This window comes from Ixodes scapularis, unplaced genomic scaffold, assembly GCF_016920785.2.
Source record: "Ixodes scapularis isolate PalLabHiFi unplaced genomic scaffold, ASM1692078v2 PGA_scaffold3__209_contigs__length_174095766, whole genome shotgun sequence".
NCBI classification, from domain to species: Eukaryota; Metazoa; Arthropoda; class Arachnida; order Ixodida; family Ixodidae; genus Ixodes; species Ixodes scapularis.
In genome coordinates this window covers 133,419,931-133,443,344 of record NW_024609868.1, presented here as the reverse complement: position 1 = coordinate 133,443,344, position 23,414 = coordinate 133,419,931, and the positions used below count along the sequence as shown (strand labels likewise).

At 48.9% G+C, this 23,414-nt stretch overlaps 12 non-coding genes across 12 annotated transcripts; all 12 read left to right on the top strand.

The window, feature by feature from the left end:
* Positions 1–8,280: 8,280 nt before the first annotated feature.
* Trnan-guu lies at positions 8,281–8,354 on the top strand. The gene has a single exon. It is a non-coding gene; the product is annotated as a tRNA-Asn (tRNA).
* Positions 8,355–8,625: 271 nt separating this feature from the next.
* On the top strand, positions 8,626–8,699 carry Trnan-guu. Its single transcript has one exon. It is a non-coding gene; the product is annotated as a tRNA-Asn (tRNA).
* A 2,352-nt stretch (positions 8,700–11,051) lies between these two features.
* On the top strand, positions 11,052–11,125 carry Trnan-guu. The gene has a single exon. It is a non-coding gene; the product is annotated as a tRNA-Asn (tRNA).
* Positions 11,126–20,097: 8,972 nt separating this feature from the next.
* Positions 20,098–20,171, top strand: Trnan-guu. The gene has a single exon. It is a non-coding gene; the product is annotated as a tRNA-Asn (tRNA).
* Positions 20,172–20,269: 98 nt separating this feature from the next.
* Positions 20,270–20,343, top strand: Trnan-guu. Its single transcript has one exon. It is a non-coding gene; the product is annotated as a tRNA-Asn (tRNA).
* Positions 20,344–20,441: 98 nt separating this feature from the next.
* Positions 20,442–20,515, top strand: Trnan-guu. The gene has a single exon. It is a non-coding gene; the product is annotated as a tRNA-Asn (tRNA).
* Positions 20,516–20,613: 98 nt separating this feature from the next.
* On the top strand, positions 20,614–20,687 carry Trnai-gau. The gene has a single exon. It is a non-coding gene; the product is annotated as a tRNA-Ile (tRNA).
* A 98-nt stretch (positions 20,688–20,785) lies between these two features.
* Trnan-guu lies at positions 20,786–20,859 on the top strand. Its single transcript has one exon. It is a non-coding gene; the product is annotated as a tRNA-Asn (tRNA).
* Positions 20,860–20,957: 98 nt separating this feature from the next.
* On the top strand, positions 20,958–21,031 carry Trnan-guu. The gene has a single exon. It is a non-coding gene; the product is annotated as a tRNA-Asn (tRNA).
* A 98-nt stretch (positions 21,032–21,129) lies between these two features.
* Trnan-guu lies at positions 21,130–21,203 on the top strand. The gene has a single exon. It is a non-coding gene; the product is annotated as a tRNA-Asn (tRNA).
* A 98-nt stretch (positions 21,204–21,301) lies between these two features.
* Trnan-guu lies at positions 21,302–21,375 on the top strand. The gene has a single exon. It is a non-coding gene; the product is annotated as a tRNA-Asn (tRNA).
* Positions 21,376–21,473: 98 nt separating this feature from the next.
* Positions 21,474–21,547, top strand: Trnan-guu. Its single transcript has one exon. It is a non-coding gene; the product is annotated as a tRNA-Asn (tRNA).
* Positions 21,548–23,414: the final 1,867 nt, after the last annotated feature.

Here is a 23,414-nt window from a genome sequence, read left to right as displayed (position 1 = left end):
CAGGGAGTTGTAAGCGGCTTTCACTTTTTTGATGGGAGAGATTATGTTCTAATTAAAATAACTCGCGAAGTAATCCGATTCCTAAAATGCTCCCTTGGATTCTAAAAATAGACCGAGTCTGCTATCATGCGTGTGGGGGTAGAGTACGCTGAGGTACGAACCCTAGGTGCCTGAGCGCGGCACCTTTGCCTATATTTTTGGACCACGCCCACTTTTTCACCATTTTTGATGGGAGAGATTATGTTCTAATTAAAATAACTCGCGAAGTAATCCGATTCCTAAAATGCTCCCTTGGATCTAAAAATAGACCGAGTCTGCTATCATGCGTGTGGGGTTAGAGTACGCTGAGGTTCGAACCCTAGGTGCCTGAGCGTGGCGCCTTTGCCTATATTTTCGGACCACGCCCCCTTTTTCACCGTTTTTGATGGGAGAGATTATGTTCTGATTAAAATAACTCGCGAAGTAATCCGATTCCTAAAATGCTCCCTTGGATTCTAAAAATAGACCGAGTCTGCTATCATGCGTGTGGGGTTAGAGTACGCTGAGGTTCGAACCCTAGGTGCCTGAGCGCGGTGCCTTTGCCTATATTTTCGGACCGCGCCCCCTTTTTCACCGTTTTTGATGGGAGAGTGTATGTTCTAATTAAAATAACTCGCGAAGTAATCCGATTCCTAAAATGCTCCCCTTGGATTCTAAAAATAGACCGAGTCTGCTATCATGCGTGTGGGGTTAGAGTACGCTGAGGTTCGAAACCTAGGTGCCTGAGCGCGGCGCCTTTGCCCATATTTTCGGATCACGCCCACTTTTTCACCGTTTTTGATGGGAGAGATTATGTTCTAATTAAAATAACTCGCGAAGTAATCCGGTTCCTAAAATGCTCCCTTGGATTCTAAAAATAGACCAAGTCTGCTATCATATGTGTGGGGTTAGAGTACGCTGAGGTTCGAACCATAGGTGCCTGAGCGCGGCGCCTTTGCCTATATTTTCGGACCACGCCCCCTTTTTCACCCTGGTGATGGGAGAGAGTATGTTCTAATTAAAATAACTCGCGAAGTAATCCGAATCCCAAAATGCTCCCTTGGATTCTAAAAATAGACCAAGTCTGCTATCATATGTGTGGGGTAACAGTACGCTGAGGTTCGAACCCTAGGTGCCTGGGCGCGGCGCCTTTGCCCATATTTTGGGACCACGCCCCCTTTTTCACCGTTTTTGATGAGAGAGAGTGTGTTCTAATTAAAATAACTCGCGAAGTAATCTGATTCCCGAAATGCTCCCCTTGATTATAAAACTAGACCGAATCTGCTATTATATGTGTGAGGTTAAAGTACGCTGAGGTTCAAACCCTAGGTGCCTGAGCCCCGGCGCCTTTACCCATATTTTCAGACCACGCCCCTTTTTTGACCGTGTTTGATGGGAGTGGCCATGTTCCGATTAAAATAACTCGAGAAATAAAGCGATTTCTCTAAATGTTATCCGGTATTTATAATAGGAACCAAGTCTGCTATCATATCGGGGGTTTAGAGTGCGCTAAGTGTTGAACGCTAGGTTCCTCAGGATTGGATTGGATTGGAGTCTGCGGCTCTTCCCTTTGTATCGGGCGATCAACAGCAACGGATACTGGATCTAGCCTGTCGCGCCTCCCGCGACTTCCGCTTCCGCTTGATGTTCCGCTGATCGGTTGCATTCCCTCCGCCGATGCGTCTCCCTCCACCAGACCTCCAGCCGCCTCTTCGTCACGTCTACCGCCGATCGAACGTTCTTTTGTTCTTCCTCTCCCTGTTCTGCACCGATTCGGAAACCGAGTGCTACAGGTAGCACCTCTGTACTTGGGGCCGGTACAATGTGCCGGCACTGCAGCACTAGGTGCTCCATCGTCTCGTCGGTCTGCCCGCAGAGTGTGCACGTCCTTTCCTGTCCCTCCGTGAACCTGGCCCTCCACACCCGGGTCCGTAATGTGCCCATGCGGGCCTCTGCGAGGAGTCCACTGCCTGTCGAGTTGTCATACCAGGGCTCTTTCCTTATGGCCTCCTTCTCCGCGTAGTACATCGCGAGGGACGGCTTCGCCGCCGCTCCCGCTCTCCATCTCTCCGTCTCCACTGCTCGGATGCCCTTTCTGATTGCCGCTGGGCCCTCCCGGCTCTCGCCCGCTGACTCCAGACAGATCGGTTCGAAACCATAGCGGTCCCGCAGCCTTCGGAGGCGGTGCATCTATTTGGTGCCTCTTCCCTGGTATATCATGTAGCGCAGGGTGCGGTGGGCCCAATTCCCATCCGGGAGTCTGTGCACCCTCCTCTCGTACAGTGCCTTGGCGCTGGCTTCTCTGGCCTCGAAGGACGACCAGCCCAAGTCCCCCTGGACACCCTCGTTGGGTGCTGTTCTTGAAACTGCCAAGGCCATTCTTCCCGCATCCCTCTGTCTTCTCTCCAGGAAGGCCCTTGTTTGCGATGAGAGGACGATTACGCCATTTGCGTACGTGAGTCCCGGAACGATGGCCATCTTCCATAGACCCCTCACCACCTCGAACCTGTTGAACGTCCAGGTGCTCTTCTTCGCCAGGATTCCTTTCCCCCTTATCGCTCCCAATCTCTTCTCCCGTTCATGGACCTTCAGGTAGTCGGGCTCCGCAGTCAGGGTCACTCCCAAGTATTTGACTGTGTTTTGTCTTGTCAACCTCCCTCCCTGCAGGTGCCACCGTTGTTCCTCTGGTTCCCGATTCGGTCCATCTCGGTCTCCCCAGGCTAGGACCGCACTCTTCCTCTGGTTGAAACGGAGTCTAAAATGCGTGGCGAGCTCCCCGCCTATGTCCAGAAGCACCTGGAGGTCCTCAGGCGAGCCGGCAAGGAGCACCACATCATCGGCGTAAATGAGGGCCGGTATTCTCTGCCGCTTCCAGGCTCCCTCCACTCTGTATGATAGGTCGAAGCCCACACCCGACTGCTCCAGCGCTTTCTCCAACGGTGCCACGTACAACATAAATAGCAGGGGGGATAGTGGACATCCTTGCCTCAGGCCCCTGGGTACTTGTAGACGCCTGGTCATGTGGCCCTCCCACTCAAACTGCACTGAGACCCCAGCATACAGTGCCTGCAGCAGATTCACATCTGCCTCGTTTATTCCTAGCCGTCGAAGTCGACTCCAGAGTATGTTCCGGTCCACCGTGTCGTATGCCTTGGAAATGTCCAGGAAAGCTGCGTAAAGTGGTCTGCCCTCCTGGACTGCCACTTCGATGCATTGTGTTACCACAAATAGGTTGTCTTCTATGCATCTTCCTGTTCGAAAACCGTTTTGCAGCTCTCCCAGCACCTCCGTTTCCTCGGCCCATTTCTGCAGTCTCGTTCTGATAATCTGCGTGCACATTCTGTAAAGCACTGATGTGATGCTAATCGGCCGGTAGTTACCGAGATCAGTCTTTTCGCCTTTTCCCTTGTACAAGAGCTTCATTCTTGTTTCTTTCCATGTCTCCGGTACTTGGGCATCCGCGAGGATCTCTGTGAGGTTTTCTGCCACCAAGGCTCGCATTCTAGGTCCCAGACCCTGAATAAGTGACATGGGGATTTCGTCTCTTCCCATTGCAGTCTTTGCGTCGACCCTCCGTGCCGCTCTTGATAGCTCCCCATCTGTGGGTCTTACTATAAGCTCTGCCGGCGGCCCCTGGTCCTTATTGTCCACATCAGGGATTTCCTGATCTCCCTCCACAGACATTGGTTCTTCTGCCCCGATCATGTTCCCATACCATTCTTCTATGAGGGGGATGCATTGTATACCCAACATCTCTGCTCCGGTTTCCGGCTGTTTCAATATCTGGGTGTGGTTCGTTGACCTGGCCTCCCATTGTAGTCTCCTCCAGAAGCGCTGTGGTGCACTCTTTCCCGCTCTTCGAAGTTCCTCCATAAATCGTCGATCACACCGTTGTATACTGGCCTGGATACAAGCCGCTGCCTTCTGCTTGCAGCTTCTGAAGAGATCCCAGGCTCTGTTGACTTCCTCTCGCCTGCCCCTCTTTACGATTCCGCGGTGGTATCGGCTCGCCTCTCTTCTTCTCTTCACCGCCGTGTCCACCTCTTGGTTCCACCAAGCTTTCGGTCTTCGCTTCCGTCGGGGTCGTGACCAGATCTGTTCCTTCAGGGCCTTTTTCATTGCGTTTTCCATGTCTTCATATCCCTTGAGAGGTAAGTTCAAGCCCTCCAGTGCTGTTGCTATCTTCTCTATCTCCCTCTCTGTTGGGTGTCCTGTTCTATGTTCCTGTTTCCCCTTTTCTGTTCTGTCCACATGTGTCTCAAAGATCAACCTGAGGCGGTTGTGGTCGCTCCCCAGGTTGCCCAAGCCATCCTCATCTATTTTCATGCTCGTCAGCCTGTCATATATTCCAGGTGAGAGTAGACCATAGTCTATGCTTGCGCATTGATCCCTTGCTGTCCATGTGACGGTTCCCTCACATTTCTCCTCCAGGTTGCTTACCACCAGGTTGTTTCGTCTAGCTAGGTTCATCAGTCGCCTGCCATTGGCGTCCATCTTTCCATCTGGCTCCTCCAGATGTCCGTTAAAGTCCCCCAACACAATCACCTCGTGCTGCCCCTGCAGCTCTTGTATGTCATGCATTAGGCATTCATAAATTTTCTGGTTCATTTCTTCTTGGCTCCCTGACCAAAAATACACCACTGCTATGGCCACCGGTCTACCCATCAGCTTTCCCAGCATCCACATGTGCTCTTTACATTCAGGGGTCCTTCTAGTCCATTGTTGCGTTTTGATCCAGAGGCACCCAATGCCCCCTCCTCTTCTGTCCTCCGTTGTTCGGTTGCAGCCCTCCCACACAAAGTCTTGGTCATGAAGTGGTACCTCTTCCCCCCTAAGGTGAGTTTCCACCACCCCAAACAGGGCTATCCGCTCTTGCCGCATGTGGTTGTATATCTCTTCCCATTTCCCTTCTGTTCGACCCCCCTGTATGTTCAAAAAAGCAAGATTGATTTTCTCCCTGCGTTTACTTTTCCCAATGTTTCCAGACCACGCCCCCTTTTTGACAGTTATTTACTGCTGCGGTCGAGCGGCACCACCGGCACCTATCGCTTCACACAAGGGAATGCATGGAACTTTACGGGAAAAACGGGGAAAATTGCCATTTCTTTGTTTTCGGCGATAAGACTTTTATGTATTGCGGGAATGAAAGTTAATATTCTCGTCGCAAATATCAAAAACGATACAATACCAATATATTTTAATAGCTGCTTTGTGGTTGAGGGTCGAGGGTTGCAACTTCGTTGGGTGTAAACTGTGATGCGGTTCAATAAGACAAGGGTTGCCGAGAGACAATGTAGAGTCGCTCATGATCTGGACGTGATCAGAAGCTAGCAAGCGATAAGTTGGCCTTTGCTGAGGACATTTGCATTGTTTCGGTAGCTTGCACAGGCTATTGCTGGGGCGAGCCTTTGCTTTGAACTTCAGTGAGGGATTCTCTGACGAATTAAAACTCAGAGCGTGTCGTTCATTTGTTGAACTTGTCATTTATTTAGCAACTGAAGCAAGCGACGCCGGCACAATCGGTGGTGCTCTGGCACTTTTAAATCTTTTAAATCTTTTAAATCTACGTTCGAATACTTGAAATTTACCGATTCAAGCTCCAAACACCTGATGTATTGATCACAGCACATCATGACATAGTTGCCTTCGAGCACCGCGTACAGGCTTGAATATTCCTACTTCTTTGTGTTTCTCGCTTAGACTTGCATGTATCACCCGGGGTCAAGCAATGGGCGCCTGTGGCGCCACTGACGTTCCCCTGATCCGCAATTCAGCCTGCTATACACCGTTTAAGCTGAACTAGACGCTCTGCCTTCAGCGCGAGCTTACTGCTTTTGCTCACTCTAGTGAGAACGCGCAACGCGCAACTAAAGCACTGCGGAAGCCAGCGAGCTCGCACTGAAAGCAGAGCTTTTAGTTTCAGCCAAGGGGTGAACGAAGTGTACAATAGAGATCTGTGTTGCCACTACTGCCGAGAAGCTGACATGCAAAGTCACCATCTTGCGTGTGTCACCCGCTCGAAGCGTTTTCGCTGAAAACCCAACCAAACGCAACACCTCCCACGGCTCGCGCGGTTTCACGTTTAGGAGGTCAGTTTCATATGTGTAATCGCCACTGTCCCCAGAAAGCGTGACAAGTTGTCACGAGAACCGCCTCCAAAAACCGTCAAACGCCCACACAACATAGCAAATTAGGTCCCGCTAAGTTAAAAGTTACGGAATGCATTGCAGAAATGCAAAATTTTACGGGCAAGGTATCGCCCACCCAATGTAGCGCACGATGGTGACGTGATATTAACAGTGGGCTGTGACTCCGTTACTTCGTCAGCATAACGTCGTTACGTGATACCAACTATGTGACAACGTCACGCAATACTACACGATGCACGTGACTTGAGACCATGGCGTGACACTGAAAAGCATTATGTCAAGATACTATGACATAAGTCTACATTGTATCACGTGACGTGACGTTGTGGAACACTACGACGCGACACTATGACATCACGTGCCCCAACCACGTGACCATCGGACATATTCTACGTACGAAAGGGTTTAGAAAATCTCATAAACAAATACCCAGCGCAGCTCATAACACGCTGCTCCTTTTGTCTCTTGAGTATGCCCAAAGGATTAACATGAATTTTAATTAATTGTATTATGGTCATGTTTACGAAACTCGTTCAAGAACGGCAACTCAAAAATGTATTCACAGATACACTTAAAAAACACATCATTATTATAGCTGCGTGGTTGAAATCCGCGTAATAAATTTTCTTTTCATGTGGTGGTGTTAATGCTGCTTGATATGATTTTTTTTTTCACCTTGATTTGAGAAATTATATGTAATATCGTGTCTTCCTCGCAAAAAATGCTTTCACCTCCCGGACAAACGTTCTTGCTCCACCGTAAAACGAAATCGTAGTTTATTTATATTTTTATTCAGGAACCCCAGGTTCGAACCCCGGGGTTTGGCAAGTATGTGTTAGGAATGAATGATGCACATCTATCGTGTACTATTTATGGTAATATTAATTCAGTTACTTTATTATTATGCGCGAGAAACAGCTTTTTAGTGCTCTAAACAGCCCTGAATTGATTTGAGAGCCCTGCCTTTTGTTTTATTAATGACGAAGGCACTTTGCAGAATTAGCAGATCGCGAGGAAAATGGTACCATGATGTAGCTGGAGAACTGGAGCTTATATAACCGTTGAGAGCAACTCGGGATACGGAGTGGTTAGTTTGTAAATCGAGTTTGAACTCAAATATTTCTCTGTAAATCACCGTACTCCCATAAGGATAATGCTTTTTTTTTTTTCGATTGCCATTTGGCTCCATTTATCTTAGACATACAGTCCTTAAATTTAGAACAAAGAACAAAAAGGGTATCTATTAAAAAAGTTCGCTGAGAGCAAAATAATGCGCCGCTTAGAATTCCGTGAAATAAGAATTATCTAGTTCGTCCCATTGAGTTAAGGCCGTCCCGCCACCACTGCCGATAGATGGCGCAAGTAGTGTCGGCGCGCTCGTGTCCACGAATCCTGGGTATTGGCATTGCGGCGTGCTACCTGTCAAACCCTGTCTTGAAGGGAAAGGATATTTTTATGCCATGGTCGATTAATTGTTTCCTATGTAAAAGTCCTGAAACCATAGAACATGTATTTTTAGAATGTTGGGATGCGGTTTTCCTATGGGACATCCTGCAGCGAACGCTCAAGAAAGATTTCCCCCTCACAGCGCATGGCATACGGTTTCTGCCTGTAGATAACGAAGGTGGTGTTCCTTACGATATGTTTATGCTCCTTGGCCTCCACAGACTTTGGAGGACGAGGACGGGTGTTAACAACGCGGACGCACAGGTTCGGCCTGCACTGGAGTACCTCATTGAAAGTGCCGCTTATATACGTGAAGTATACCGTGCACTGTCTGATCACCGGACTGGACGTTAATGGTGGACAAGTTGCTGTGTCTAGAAAGGTTTTAATGTTGCCGCGAGGTCCGATTACGAACCAGAGCGCTTTTAACATTTGTCAATGTGTGTTTGGCCTTCGTGCTTTTAGTTGTTCTTGTCAAAACAGACAGCAAAGAAAAAAAAAGTGGCGCAATCGGCTAGCGCGTTCGGCTGTTAACCGGGAGGCTGGAGGTTCGAGCCCTCCCGGAGGCGAGGCTAAGGCTTCACTTTTTATTTTCCCAGGAACCGATGTATGACTCTCCAACAGCGGCTGGACTGACGTTTCGGCCAAATTTTATAGGATGTCACCCGCCTCCGTGGCGCAATCGGCTAGCGCGTTCGGCTGTTAACCGGAAGGCTGGAGGTTCGAGCCCTCCCGGAGGCGAGGCTAGGGCTTCACTTTTTTATTTTCCCAGGTACCAATGAATGAATCTCCAACAGCGGCTGGACTGACGTTGCGGCCAAATTTCATAAGTTGTCACCCGCCTTCTTGGCGCAATCGGCTAGGGCATTCGACTGGTAATCGGAAGGATGGAGGTTCGAGCCCTCCTGGAGGCGAGGCTAAGGCTTCATTTTTTATTTTCACAGTTACCGATGAATGAATCTCCAACAGCGGCTGGACTGACGTTTCGGCCAAATTTTATAGGTTGTCACCCGCCTCCGTGGCGCAATCGGCTAGCGCGTTCGGCTGTTAACCGGAAGGCTGGAGGTTCGAGCCCTCCCGGAGGCGAGGCTAAGGCTTCACTTTTTACTTTTGCAGGTACCAATGACTGACTCTCCAACAGCGGCTGGACTGACGTTTCGGCCAAATTTAAGACCTTTTCATTTTAGTATTTGCCTCACCGGCGGACAGAGGGCGCTGCCGCACTCGGCGCCATTAGGTTGCTTCAATTTGGTTGGTTTCGGTTTTAACGTGAAGGCGGCTATGTTGCTGTTTTACACAGTTTTTGCTTAATTATTTTCCTGGTAGTACACAACCAAAGAAACAATAGTATTGAGCCACTTTGATGACTACGAGGTGTATTTTAGCTGAAATTGTGGGCTTTTTTTACCAACTCCTATGATGTATCTAATTATGGTCGGTTGCGAAACGCCTGACTGATGTATACAGGGAAGATTACCATCGTGCATGGCCGTACCCGACGACATCAGTTTCCAGAAAAACAAACTATTGAAGAAACTAGCATGGGAATGTAAAGGGGGAAGCATATCGACAGCTTGATTAGCAATGTTCTGAATCGGCCAGAACAGATGAACTCGCGAGTTTACAACTCATTGTTTGGTTTTCGTGGGCACCCGACCTTTAGAAAACTTCGTCGACTAAAAACATATCGTGTAATGACGCAGATAATTGATATAAACAAATAATATCGTCTCGGCCTCTCTTTCTAATTTAGTACTCGAGCATGTTTTGACAGGCTGAGTAGAAAATTTCTTAAATTATCAATCCTGCTAAAGTAGTTTCATAAGCAGCATTTCGCAATATTTTCCGTAGGAAATACATTTTTTTTATATGAACATTAGCTTACTCAAGTAATCATATAAGGGACAGTCCCGTCAAATTAAATCTGGCATTTGTCTTCCGTCAAATTGGCCAAATAAAATTAAAGGGCGCAGGAGGAGAAATACTTAGGAAAATTTGGCTGAATTCTAGCGCCAGGCACCACTTCACGGACCTGCGTGAATAAATATTTATTTCTCAGAATCAAATTCGCTTTATAAATTTCGGCGTAGCCAGTCCACAATAGGTAAACCTCTATTCGCCACCGACAATCCTGGATTTAAATAGCCGTTATGCCGACGGCTCTTCTTTTCTTTTTTGGTTGGGGGAGGGGGGCGTCAATTATTGCGGATTTTAGATACTAACAAATGGTAAAACAACGTAAGCATAAAAAAAGCGTCGTCATTATTGCGCATGCGCCGGACTTAAACCGCGTTTTGGATTTACAAACAAAAACGACGTTATTTCTTTGTGCACGCTATTCTAAAACTTGCTACTGTTAAGTGTATGTGGCAGTTTCTTACGCGGGAGGTTCCAACCTTTGTGTTAATTAAATTAAGTGGAGGGCAGCGGTTATTTAAATGTAATCAATAAATCATTTAAACGATTGTCGAAATGCGAGCGAGTATACAGTTTCTTATACATCATAAAAAAACCGATCAACTGAATGTCTACGTCGTAAAAAGAGAGATTGAGGACCTCATACACATGTAGGTGTGACATTATGAGCAAACAAATCGCTTCATGTTAACGTACACTTACTTTTAGCCTCAGATAAAATACAAGTTAAACGTTCGTTGTCTATCTCCTCCGCGAGTTTCCTCGCATAATCAAAAGACGCTGTTTTCGATATATTATGAATAAAAAAAACGATACTTTCAAGAAATACAGCTGGTCTCCTTGTGCTGACTATTCTTGACGCCTTACGATCCTAAATGCGCGATATAAATATAAGCGCTTCTTACGGAGAATATACCGCCACTATTAGTAAACAAACCTCAGTTCTCATAAAGACATCTGAACCCTCCTGATGTTTAAGTCGTCGAGTAGACGAATCGAACTAGTTTCCGAAGTAAGGCAAGAAAGCGCGGTGAAACGCGACGAAAAACACGAATACAACGCATCCGCCAAGGCACGGAGGGGGGAGCGGAGCAGTAAGTTGAAGCAACCTAATGGCTGCCGCGTCACGTGATTCCAAGATGGCAGCACCCATGCGGAGGAGGATGAAAAGGTCTGTAGGTTGTCATCCGCCTCCCGTGGCGCAATCGGATAGCGCGTTCGGCTGTTAGCCGGAAGGCTGGATGTTCGAGCCCTCCCGGTGGCGAGGCTAAGGCTCCACTTTTTATTTTCACAGGTACCGATGAATGAATCTCCGACTGCAGCTGGACTGATGCTTCGGCCAAATATTATACATTGTCACCCGCCTCCGTGGCGCGTTCGGCTGTTAACCGGAAGGCTGGAGGTTCGAGCCCTCCCGGAGGCGAGGCTAAGGCTTCACTTTTTATTTTCCCAGCTACCAATGACTGACTCTCCAACAGCGGCTGGAGTGACGCTTCGGCCAAATTTTATAGGTTGTCACCCACCTCCGTGGCGCAATCGGCTAGCGCGTTCGGCTGTTAACCGGAAGGCTGGAGGTTCGAGCCCTCCCGGAGGCGAGGCTAAGGTTTCACTTTTTATTTTCCCAGCTACCAATGACTGACTCTCCAACAGCGGCTGGAGTGACGTTTCGGCCATATTTTATAGGTTGTCACCCGCCTCCGTGGCGCAAGGAGTCTGTGGCCGACCACCGAAGTGTTCGGACGCAAGGAGACGAGCTCCCAAGGAGCGGTGTCAGCGGCCGTATCTGGCCGTGGCTTATCTGATGTTGAAGGCTCCGCTGACTATAAGATTATTTTGCCACCCCAGCCCAACGGATACATCGCTAAAAATTCTGTTTTTTTACATTGCGACCATAGAGTAATATACACAAGGTAAAGAGCGGACACTGCCATAGGCCCCAGCGGCCCAGATAGACCAGTGACAAGTAGCGCTCCTAGCGGGCGGTATTAAGTATAATATGATTCCGTTTCCAGTCAAGTTAGTTTCGGTTTTGGTTTGGGCGTTTCTGCTCCTGTTCTCCGGTACACTTCTCTCTCTCTCTCTTTCCTCCCCGCCTCGCTCGGCTCTCGGGAGCTCCTGGACTCCCAAAGCCGCTGGTTTTTTTTAGTTTTTTTTTTCTTTTAATACTGACGCACTTTTGCATTGCATTATTTTTTACGATAGAGTCCGTGCAAAATGTGTCAAACAATATTTCAACTTACTTCACAAAGCAGAAGTATATATATTTCTTGTTCTTTTTCTATTGTAAAGCACTGAAGTTACACAATCACCGCATTGACTCCTGGCTGGTAGAGCATTTTGGGGTCAACAACAGTAAGTGGTTCGAACTCATTTTATTGGATCACATTCATGTATACATGATTTACTTCAGAAGCTCTGTATGTTTTATACGAAAGAGATTGATACTCACAAAAATAAATGAATATGAAGGACTTCGGCATATCGTACGCTTCGTAATAGATTCTTAGCGGAACCAAGTTAACAAAACCTTTCCACGGAGAACATGCTGTATGATACATTCACTTTCACGCCGACTCGGGTACGGGAAGTAAGTGCAAAAATAAATAAGACATCGCTATCATTACCAGTCATAAGAGTATAATAACAGTGCGAAGCACACGCCGGATAGTACTAATTCCCGATTTCCGGCAAATATAAAAAAACACCAATTTGCATAGCCTCAAACTCACTGCGGGCGAGCCATTACCAAACAACGAGAACTCAATTCGAAATCTGACAAGATTCAACGTCCCTAAACATTCCCCGAAATCGTTCAGAAAAGAAATATGGCTTAAAAAAGAGCGGCTAAAAAACTATGGACAGTGGATACAAAAGTGGATACATTTTCTTTCAAATATTTTTTACCTCTATACACTATTTTCTATCGAAATTTTGTAGAAGGTGGACAAATATTTTGTTAGGAAGCCGTGATACACATTCGCTGGAAAAAGGGGAAACAAATATTTGGAGAGCAAGCTGCACCGCCCACTTAATAAGCACTTTTTGTTTTTGGTTTGTCAACCGCCTCTGTTAATACACTATTAACAGTTAAACCTGTCTCGTTCTTACTAGCCACTGAAGAGTGCAACCGAACTTTGTCCAAATTCCGGTTAAGAAATCAAACATGTCAACACAAGCGTATTCTGCAAAACAATTTTAAAAACCCTTTGTGATACTCCTCTAGGCAAAGGCTAAAAACACCCAGACCTCGAAGTGTGCTATACAAGGCGGCACACACTCCTCGAACATGTGTCACACTCTCTGTTATGGAAAGAAAGTGATTTTCTAGTTGTTGAATGAAATGAAAGGCAGCCTGTGATGGTACTACTAAGTTCCCGAAGAATTTTCCAGGCACGTGGTATGCTTTAGGAACAAGACAATACTGGTGAGGCCTGGTCAAGTTATTACACTCATCCGATAGTAGCTGAGAACAGCCACAGCTGTAAGTTGTCTGTTCAAGCAAAAGCTTGATCAAATAGCCCCAAACGTAATAAAAAAGTGGACGAGTCATCAATTATGTTAGACCTGATGTTTGATGCCAGCTCAGAAATATCCTCTAGTGGTGGGAAGTTATCAATTGGAAGATATGCCACAATGTCTGAAATTAAACTTTCATGGTGCGAAGATATTTGCAACTCCTTTAGGAGGTCAGTCTTGTCATCCTCTACGTTTTCATTGTCCGACAGTTTGAACAGTTTCTTTATCCAGAGGTGTTTTAGTCCTGAGGCGAACTGATGCACATTTGGGTTTGTGTCGCAGCCCAGCATTTGTCGTATATAGCTCCAAAAACATTCTCAAGTGTGTCTTGCTGCAGGTGTCGTGTAAGTAAGAACTTAAAGTCATGCCTGCTTGAAAGCTCATCCCAGAGCATGAGGACACTTTTTATAGTAACTTGCCACCCAATGATGGCTTATAGCTGCATCCTACTTTGGAACTGCCATGCTAAAATCCATCGGAGTTACTGGTGGAGAAAATCAAGTATTTCAGATTCCATCTTCAGAATGGCATGACGCAACCTCTGCCCTATCTTCTTGAATTTTTTACCTATTTAGACAGTCAAAAAGTATGCACATCCTATCACAGAAATAGGCTGTAGCCATGGCTGCCTCAGGAAGTTCCTTGGCATAAACAAGGGATATGATTGCAAGAAAGAGTGAGGCACTCAGTACCTGTTGGGCACAATTTTCTTCCATTTTACAGAAAGGTTCTTGAAAACATGTGTCTCTCAGTAAGCTTCCGAGCCAATTGCAAGCTCATCTCATGGATAGAACAATAAAATTCAACAATAGAAGACCACTCAATGACCTCATTTCCAATGCAAAGTTTGTGGGCTTGGAGATTGCTCTTGGTTGTTTTGGGAAGGTGCGGAACATCAAAGACAAAGTAAACGTGTTCGTTGTCAACTTCAACAAATGGCTTATCACCACACACACCAAGCTTACGTTTGAAGCCCCCTAACCACAGACCACAGCCTTTACTGTGAAGCCAACAGTCTTAAAGGGGCGATGCACTTATATTTGTATTTTGCGCAAATACCGCTTAGAACGAATCCCTGACGTTAATGATCTGTGAAATACCCGTTGGTTTTCACCACACGCAATCGAAGTCGCAGAAAAAAAATAAAGAAAATCGAGCAGAGTTCACCCCCTGAACTCGCAGCCAGAACAAGCGGCCCCGTGATCTGGAGCCGATTATATGCCGCCAATGTTGATCATAGCCATGCGCTTGGGTTGGCAAGGCACAGGACACGCGCTGAGTTCGAGACATTGTTATGGTTCGGCTGTTGTCGTCATCGCAGCGATTGGACACAGGACACTACCCGAATGTTTCTCGAGCTATCGATTATCACGAGCCCAAATCGAGTGTCCACGCCATGCTCGGGTCCAATCTATGAGCCGTATTCAAATATCGTCACTGGGTGGTACTGCTACCGCCCAGCTATGTCATCAGGTTTTTCGAAGGAGAGATTGAATGAAAACACTCGTTTTTGTCCTCGAAATTACAGCGCAACATAGGAGTTTCTTTGTCAGTGGCGTTGCGTGCAAGTATCATTGAGTCCCACTAGAGCCACTAAGCTCGTGTAAAGTGAAAAACATTCCAATTGAATATCGTTGCACCGCTCCCGAATGAGAGAAATGAGGAGACTGCGTTAAACAGAAGACGTTGCTGGAGTGTGCACAACAGTGTATGCAAGGCGTTAAACGCACCTCCTGGAAATTTCAGGCAGCATAACAACCAAGGCTCTATCTGCAATGTTAAAGGTTCGTTCAACACCGTCATCTGTAAACCCATGGACAATGTCGTGTGCAGGGTCGTAAGTTAAATTCTTTTTTTAAAACAATCTCATCGAAAATCAACATGCACACACGTTCAAGTGCAGCCAGGCAGCCCGGCAGAAACAACAGCGCGAGAAGCTCGAACCGATCGGCTCCACGAATTCACGCCGAGCATGCGAGCACGCGGGCGGTCATGCGTCACCTTGATTGATGCAAAGTCGACCGAACATGATGCAGCAGAAAGCACAGATGGACGGCACGCACGGCACAGACGAACGACGCAGGGACGAGCAGAGGCCGTGCAGAATGATGCAGAGGCGACGGCGTGCAGGCAGGCAGGCCATGGCAGGCGCCATTCATCACGTGGTTTTTGTGACGTATTTGATTTAAACTATTTAGTCGATTTAAGTACTTTAAACAATTTTAAAGCATTGCCATTTAAAAAAACAAATGCTTTTCACAGAAAGAGTTTTAATTAATTTTAACCAAATTGCAGAAAAGCGCCACGTAGCGGAGGGTATTAAACGCACTATCTAGGCCGCGAATCGGCTCCTGTGTCCTCTCTTTACGTTTACTATATTACTCTATGTTGCGACGCCCGCAACCGGCCGTATCGCATTCAAGATTTTCGAGAGTAACTTCTGCGTTTGAAGGTGCTTCCTGAGTTGGCGCCGGCGGGCGCCCACTAGATGAACCACGTGTGGATGCTTTGCATGCACACGTTGGCAGCGAAGCAGTGCCTAATCGACGCCAACGAGCTGCGAGTCAAAGGTGGGCGGTGCCTGGTCCTTGACCCCGCCAACACCGAGGTCAAGTTGCGGCTTCACTGGGTCCCTTACGACGTGTCCAGTTGCCAGGTACGTCGAGAACTCGAGCGCTACGGGAAGGTCTCGGACGTCAGCCGGGAACACTTCCGCGAGAGGGGCTTCGAGGGCGTCGGGACAAACACGAGGGTCGTCCAGATGACCCTGAGAGACGGCGTCACGGTGATGACATCCCTCATGAGATTCGTCTCGAGGGGTGCAAAGTCCTCGTGCTGGTTCCCGGACGAGCTCCTCTGTGTCTCTGCTGTCGGCGCAAGAGGCACATCAGGAGAGACTGCCACGTCCCCCGGTGCACGGAGTGCCACCGGTTTGGCCACGAGAGTGCGGACTGCGTCCGCACTTACGCTACCATGGCGCAAGAACGGGTGGACAACGATACGAGCGACCTGCAAATGGACGAGGCGGAGGCGGAAGACGCGGCCGGAGGAATCACACCCCCCACCGCAGATCCCAAGAACACGAGCCCGGACGTCCGCCCAACCACTCAGGTCGAGGCCTCCACCCGAGTGCGACGCCTACCACTAGCGACGACCGCTGAGTCTGGGAAGAATGCGGCTAGCACCACCCAGCCCTCCTCCCGGATGACGCAGAGTCCGGCAATGTCCGGGGCCAACGCCGGGGACGACCAGCAGCCCCAGGAAGACGACAGCGGAGCAGCGGAAGCCATGGATGCCGAAGCCATCCTGGCTGGCAAGCGGCAGCTGGACGATGCTCTCGCCGAGACCGCTCCCGAAGACGAAGGCGGGGGCGAACTGCCCTGGGACCACATGGGACCCAAGAAGCACCGAAGAGCACCGCCCAAGCCCCGCATCCCCGCGGATGGTCGCCAGCGCAAGGACTCGTTGTGAGTGAATGACACTCGGACCCTTTCGTATGTGCTGAGTTATAAAACTGGTTTAAACGGGTGAACCTTTCCTTTTGGCAAAAGATCGTTTAAAAGCCTTTTTTCTTAAATGACACCTGAACGTTACCAACCTTTTCGTTGCGCCACATTAGATGTGCGAGGGTTTAACTCTAGAAAAAAACAATACCAGGTGCAAAGGCTTTTAAACGAGGAAAACATCGATATCCTTGCCGTCCAAGAAACAAAAATGCACGAGGACGATCAAATTGCACTCGCATTAAGACCATTTTTAAGTGCGTACGAGGTGTGTGTCAGCCATGCTGTCGGTACATCCGCGGGATGTTTTTTGTTTCTTTCGAAGCGTATTGCGCTTACTGACCTTAAGGTCACTACAGATAGTGGGGGTCGCCTGATTTTTTGTGACTTTTTGCTGGGGGGTTTGCAGTGGCGTGTATTGTGTATTTACGCCCCAAACAGAAACTGTGAGAGAGAGCTTTTTTTTCGTCAGATAACAGAATATATTAATTGCGAAAAATATATGATTTTTTAGGAGATTTTAATTGTGTGTGTAATGTCCGAGATAGGCCATCAGCGAAATCGCCTAGCGATAGTAGTAGTACCTTGTTAAGAGATATTTTGGATGAGTATTTGTTGACGGACGTTGCGGATATGGACGTCGAACGTGAGGAACTTCGTTTCACCCACTTTCAGCAGTCATCGCGTGCGCGATTAGATCGCATATATGTGTCCGCGGAATTAGGCCCTATTACAGTGGCATACTCTGTCAAACCTGTGTTTTTCAGCGATCACTGTCTCGTAGGCGTAACGGTTGGAAAAAAAAGTAAATCGTCATGAAAATTCAGCTGGGGTCTCTGGAAATTTAATGTCAACCTCCTCAAGGATAAAAGCTTTACTGATGGAGTGATTACTATTTTAGATAAATTAGGCGAAAATAAATACTTAAGTTTCACTGTGAAGTGGGAATTATTTAAAGAGGAGGTTAAACTGTTAGCTATAGAAACGTCGTCCATCGCCAACTACGTATCAAAGAAAGAAGAAAATGGTTTGCAGCAGTACTTGCTCGCGCTTCTCAAAGACGATAGCGAGTGCCCTGGTAGATACGCTGAAGAGATAAAGGTAGTTAAGCGTAAATTACAACGTTTTCAAAATAATCGGTATCGTGGTGCGGTTGTGCGGGCGAGGGCGGAGAAGTTTTTGCTCGGCGAACAGCCCACAAAGCGAGCACTGGCGGATGAAAGATGCTTTGCGCTGGCAAAAGAGATAACCGCTTTGGACCATGAAGGCGTCATCTGCAAGAACATAGACGGCATTCAAAGAGCATTTGTTGCACATTACACGAACCTCTTTGGAGACAAAGGTGAGCCGAAAGAAACAACCGCCTTGAAAGGTCTTCTCCAGATAGCACCTGAGCTATCCACAGAAACAAAGGACTGGAGGGAACAACCCATCACAAAGTCGGAGATTGACCGAGCCATTGAGAGCCTCGCTGCTCATAAAACGCCAGGTCCAGACGGCCTCTGCGCTGAATTCTATCAGCATTTCAGAGACCAGTTGTCGGTCTTCCTTTTCGAAGTAATCCGTGAGGCTTATCGACGTCAAGCGCTTCCGCCCTCGTTCCTACAATCGCACACGATACTGATCCCCAAGTCTAAAGACGAAGCCCAGAGACGTAAGGTATCGAGCTACCGTCCTATTGCATTGAGCAACGTAGACTATAAGATCTTTGCGAATGTGTTGGCGAGACGACATCAGCACGTTATATGCCAGTTAGTTGGGGACCATCAGACCTGTGGAATTGAAGGGAGGGCAATTCAAACGAACATTCATGTCGCGAGGACTATTTTCGAAAACTCTCGAGCAGAGGGAAGCCAGGTAGCGATGATTCAAATTGACCTGGAAAAGGCGTTTGACAGAGTTTGCCACCGGGTGCTGTGGGAGGTTCTAAATAAAGCCAATGTAGGTAACATTGTTTTTGAAGGAGTCAAGATGGCGTACTCAGGTTGTACGACGCGTCTTGTCATTAACAATTCCTTGTCAGAAAAGATTAATGTCCTATCTTCTGTGCGACAGGGGTGTCCCATGTCTTCTTTATTATTTTGTCTCTACCTTGAGCCGCTCTGTCTAAGTGTTATCAGAAGCGAGCACGTTGAGGGGTACACAATGGGGAACGTGGAAGTGAAAGTACTGGCATATGCTGATGATGTTGCTTTTTTCTGTCAGGACAAAACTAGCATTTCAAAAGTTTTAGATTTGTGCAAAATTTTCTGTGATTCTACAGGTGCTAGTATTAACAAAAATAAATGTCTCGGGATATGGTACGGGCAGGGGGCGATGCGCCGGTTTTTTTGAGGGGATTCATTGGACATGTTCCCCAGGTAGATACCTGGGAGTTCCTCTGGATCACATGGAAAAGAGTTCGCCTTACTGGGAAGGTGTGATAGAGGATTTGAAGGAACGCACGAGGAAATGGAGGGGTCGTAACATGTCTATCTTCACCAGGGCTTCTGCTTGTAATATTTTTTTAACCGCGAAGCTCTGGTACGTTTTGCAAGTGCTATACTGTGCGCGCTGCAATATTAAAAAAATGCATAGAGTTTTTGCGCTGTTCATTTGGCAATGTGCTGGAAAACCGATGCGACGAGATAACCTTTTTCTTCGTCCGCTAAAAGGCGGTCTTGGGCTGTCTCATTTGTTTCTTAGGCAGTTAGTATCGCGTTTTATTTTTATGAGAGACCAATGACACCCATTATTACAAGTCATGTTTCAAACTAAACTTACCAGTCATTTGCCAGAATTTTTTTGTATCGTCCGTTATCGGTTCCCCAGCAAAGATGGTTGGGTTTGTTAAGGAAGTAGTTGCCGCCTTTTGTTTTTTTTGAGTGTACGGTACTCTTTGGAATACTTGGCCACCGTTAGAAGGCGGACCCTGTACCGGCACCTACTAGAAAGTGTTTTTCCTGTACCTGTTTATCGTTCACTATATGAAAACGGACCTGGAAATTATGTGTTGTGCCGAGTTAAGAAGATGAGAATACCTCGAACCGCAAAATCTTTTTTCTTTCGCTTGCATTCTGGATCGCTGCCGGTAAAAACATGGCTTTGGAAAAGAGGTTTGCCTGTTCCTGGGGGCGTTAACTGCCCACTATGTAAAGTCCCGGAAAGAGCACTCCTTTTTGTACTGCTGGGACGCTGTTTTTCTATGGGATCTTCTCAAGAGGACTTTGAAGAATGAATTAGTCATAACATCCTATAATATACGTTTTCTGGCTGTTGAACGTGAAGATAATGTTCCCTATGATCTTTTTATGCTGCTAGCAATATTCAGTCTCTGGAAATCTCGCATGTCGGTTAGACATGCCGAGCACCCACCAAAAGGGGCAAGAGCATTTTTGATTGAACTGGTAACCCAGGTGAAGAGTGTCTATGAATACATTGAGAGTTTGCCGGAATGGGCAAACCTATTTGATTATGTGATGAGAATGAAAGAATTTTTATTGTACGGCTGCCTACAAGTGCTGGGTAGTCGTTTTTATTGTTTTAAAACGCTGAATAAAGACAAAAAAGCCTCCGTGGCGCAAACGGCTAGCGCGTTCGGCTATTAACCGGAAGGCTGGACGTTCGAGCCCTCCCGGAGGCGAGGCTAAGGCTTCACTTTTTATTTTCCCAGCTACCAATGACTGACTCTCCAACAGCGGCCGGAGTGACGTTTCGGCCATATTTTACAGGTTGTCACCCGCCTCCGTGGCGCAATCGGCTAGGGCGTTCGGCTGTTAACCGGAAGGCTGGAGGTTCGAGCCCTCCCGGAGGCGAGGCTAAGGCTTCACTTTTTATTTTCCCAGCTACCAGTGACTGACTCTCCAACAGCGGCTGGAGTGACGTTTCGGTCATATTTTATAGGTTGTCACCCGCCTCCGTGGCGCAATCGGCTAGCGCGTTCGGCTGTTAACCGGAAGGCTGGAGGTTCGAGCCCTCCCGGAGGCGAGGCTAAGGCTTCACTTTTTATTTTCCCAGCTACCAATGACTGACTCTCCAGCAGCGGCTGGAGTGACGTTTCGGCCATATTTTATAGGTTGTCACCCGCCTCCGTGGCGCAATCGGCTAGCGCGTTCGGCTGATAACCGGAAGGCTGGACGTTCGAGCCCTCCCGGAGGCGAGGCTAAGGCTTCACTTTTTATTTTCCCAGCTACCAATGACTGACTCTCCAACAGCGGCTGGAGTGACGTTTCGGCCATATTTTACAGGTTGTCACCCGCCTCCGTGGCGCAATCGGCTAGCGCGTTCGGCTGTTAACCGGAAGGCTGGAGGTTCGAGCCCTCCCGGAGGCGAGGCTAAGGCTTCACTTTCTATTTTCCCAGCTACCAATGACTGACTCTCCAACAGCGGCTGGAGTGACGTTTCGGCCATATTTTATAGGTTGTCACCCGCCTCCGTGGCGCAATCGGCTAGCGCGTTCGGCTGTTAACCGGAAGGCTGGAGGTTCGAGCCCTCCCGGAGGCCAGGCTCAGGCTTCACTTTTTATTTCCCCAGCTACCAATGACTGACTCTCCAACAGCGGCTGGAGTGACGCTTCGGCCATATTTTATAGGTTGTCACCCGCCTCTGTGGCGCAATCGGCTGGCGCGTTCGGCTGTTAACCGGAAGGCTGGAGGTTCGAGCCCTCCCGGAGGCGAGGCTAAGGCTTCGCTTTTTGTTTTCCCAGCTACCAATGACTGACTCTCCAACAGCGGCTGGAGTGACGCTTCGGCCATATTTTATAGGTTGTCACCCGGCTCCGTGGCGCAATCGGCTAGCGCGTTCGGCTGTTAACCGGAAGGCTGGAGGTTCGAGCCCTCCCGGAGGCGAGGCTAAGGCTTCACTTTTTATTTTCCCAGCTACCAATGACTGACTCTCCAACAGCGGCTGGAGTGACGCTTCCGCCATATTTTATAGGTTGTCACCCGCCTCCGTGGCGCAATCGGCTAGCGCGTTCGGCTGTTAACCGGAAGGCTGGAGGTTCGAGCCCTCCCGGAGGCGAGGCTAAGGCTTCACTTTTTATTTTCCGAGCTACCAATGACTGACTCTCCAACAGCGGCTGGAGTGACGTTTCGGCCATATTTTATAGGTAGTCACCCGCCTCCGTGGCGCAATCGATTCCACTTCCGGCTGCCGCAGCGTACGGACGTGTCAATCATGAGCTCCCCCGGAGCGGTTTCAGCGGACGCTGGCCTTGGTAACAGGAACTCGGACGCAGTTGCCCAGGGATACTAAGTCGTTCTACCGCCACTTCCAACAGGTACTACAGGCTTGAACACAGTGTTTTTTTTTCATGCCGACGTAAGTGCAAGGCTCTACCGTCTGGAGCATTTTCGCGAGGCCCTTTTCGGCGCGGCACTGTTCGCCGAGGTGGTCGCCTTGGGGGCGTACAAATACAATCCCGTGTGGGCGGTTACCCTCAAGAGTGCCGAAGGAAAAAAGAAGCTGCTCGCCGCCGGCGAGCTGGCCGTCAAGGAGAGCCGGTGCATCGTGGTCGACCCGAGCAACCAGGACATACGCCTGAAGTTCCACTGGCTGCTGCACCATGTTCCCGACGATGAAGTGCGAGTGGCCCTGGCACCCTACGGCAGGGTTACGGAAGTCGTCAGAGACCTGTGGCGGGCCACGGGCATGTGCCCAACAACACGCTCGTTGTCACTCAGGCCAAAGGCTGGAGTCACGGTGGACGCCCTCCCACATCAATTGCGTGTCGCCGGCAACCTGGCCCTAGTGGTTGTCCCAGGCAGGGCACCGCTCTGCCTTCGGTGCCGGGGGAAGGGGCACATACGGCGGGAGTGTCGTGTACCGCGTTGTGTGCTCTGTCAACACTTCGGTCATAACGACAGCCAGTGCGTTAGGACCTATACGCGTCCGTCACGGTGCCCTTAGGAAACGAGGACGAGGCTGAACATCTTAGGGACGTTGCCGAGTCCGAGGAAGCTGCCTGCGGCGACGCTGGCGGGCCACTTCCAGGGGCAACTCCCCCTGACCGCACCGCTGGGTATAAGAAAGACTGAGAGTGGCAGGGAGCAGCGCCTGCAACCTGTAGAGCGAGTAATAAGCGACACCCCTTCGGCGGAAGGCGCCAAGACCGCAATTTCGGTCCCTGCGACGACGTCCTGCAGAAAGCCGGAAGCCATGAGTGTCGAGGTGGCAGGCAAAGGCGGCGCTGTCGCCAAGCGAGCTCGTGAAGAAGGCGTCGACGAAAGACCCAACTCCGGTGAGGCCCTCCCTGATGAGCCGCCCCCCAAAACGGCTCCAGTGCGCCGGGCAAGCGTCAAGCCAAAGCCTACATTCCGCTGGAGAGACGTCCGTCGGTGATATCGCCCTCATAGCAGCGAGGGCCCGCGCTCGGCTAGGCACCGCTTATCGAACTGGAGACCAACGTGACTCTGAGGGGACGGCGGCTTCGCGTCTCCACGGCGAGGCCTGTAATGAGGCGTTCGGCAATCCCGTTGGTGCGTGCACCGGGTCACGCAACAAGACTGTGAGTCTGTCGCCGTTCTCAGCGACCCGAAGTATGCACCATGCGACCCGTTTGCTCTAACTCTTAAATGGCAGTGAACCTTACGATACCTCTCCGCGTCGCGACGTTGAACGTGCGGGGCCTGGGAGCTAGGCGACGACAGTACCAGCTCAGCCGCCTTTTTCTAGAACACGATCTAGACATAGTCGCCGTCCAAGAAACGAAGGTTGAAAGTGTGGAGCAAACGGACCGCATGGTGCAGCCTTTCAGAGCTCGATACAATGTCTGCGTGTGTCACTCTGCTGGAACGTCAGGAGGTTGTGCTGTTTGTGCGCAATTCGTTGGGTATTGTTGAAGAGACAGTAACAGTATGCGAAACAGGCCGTTTAATTGTTTTTGACT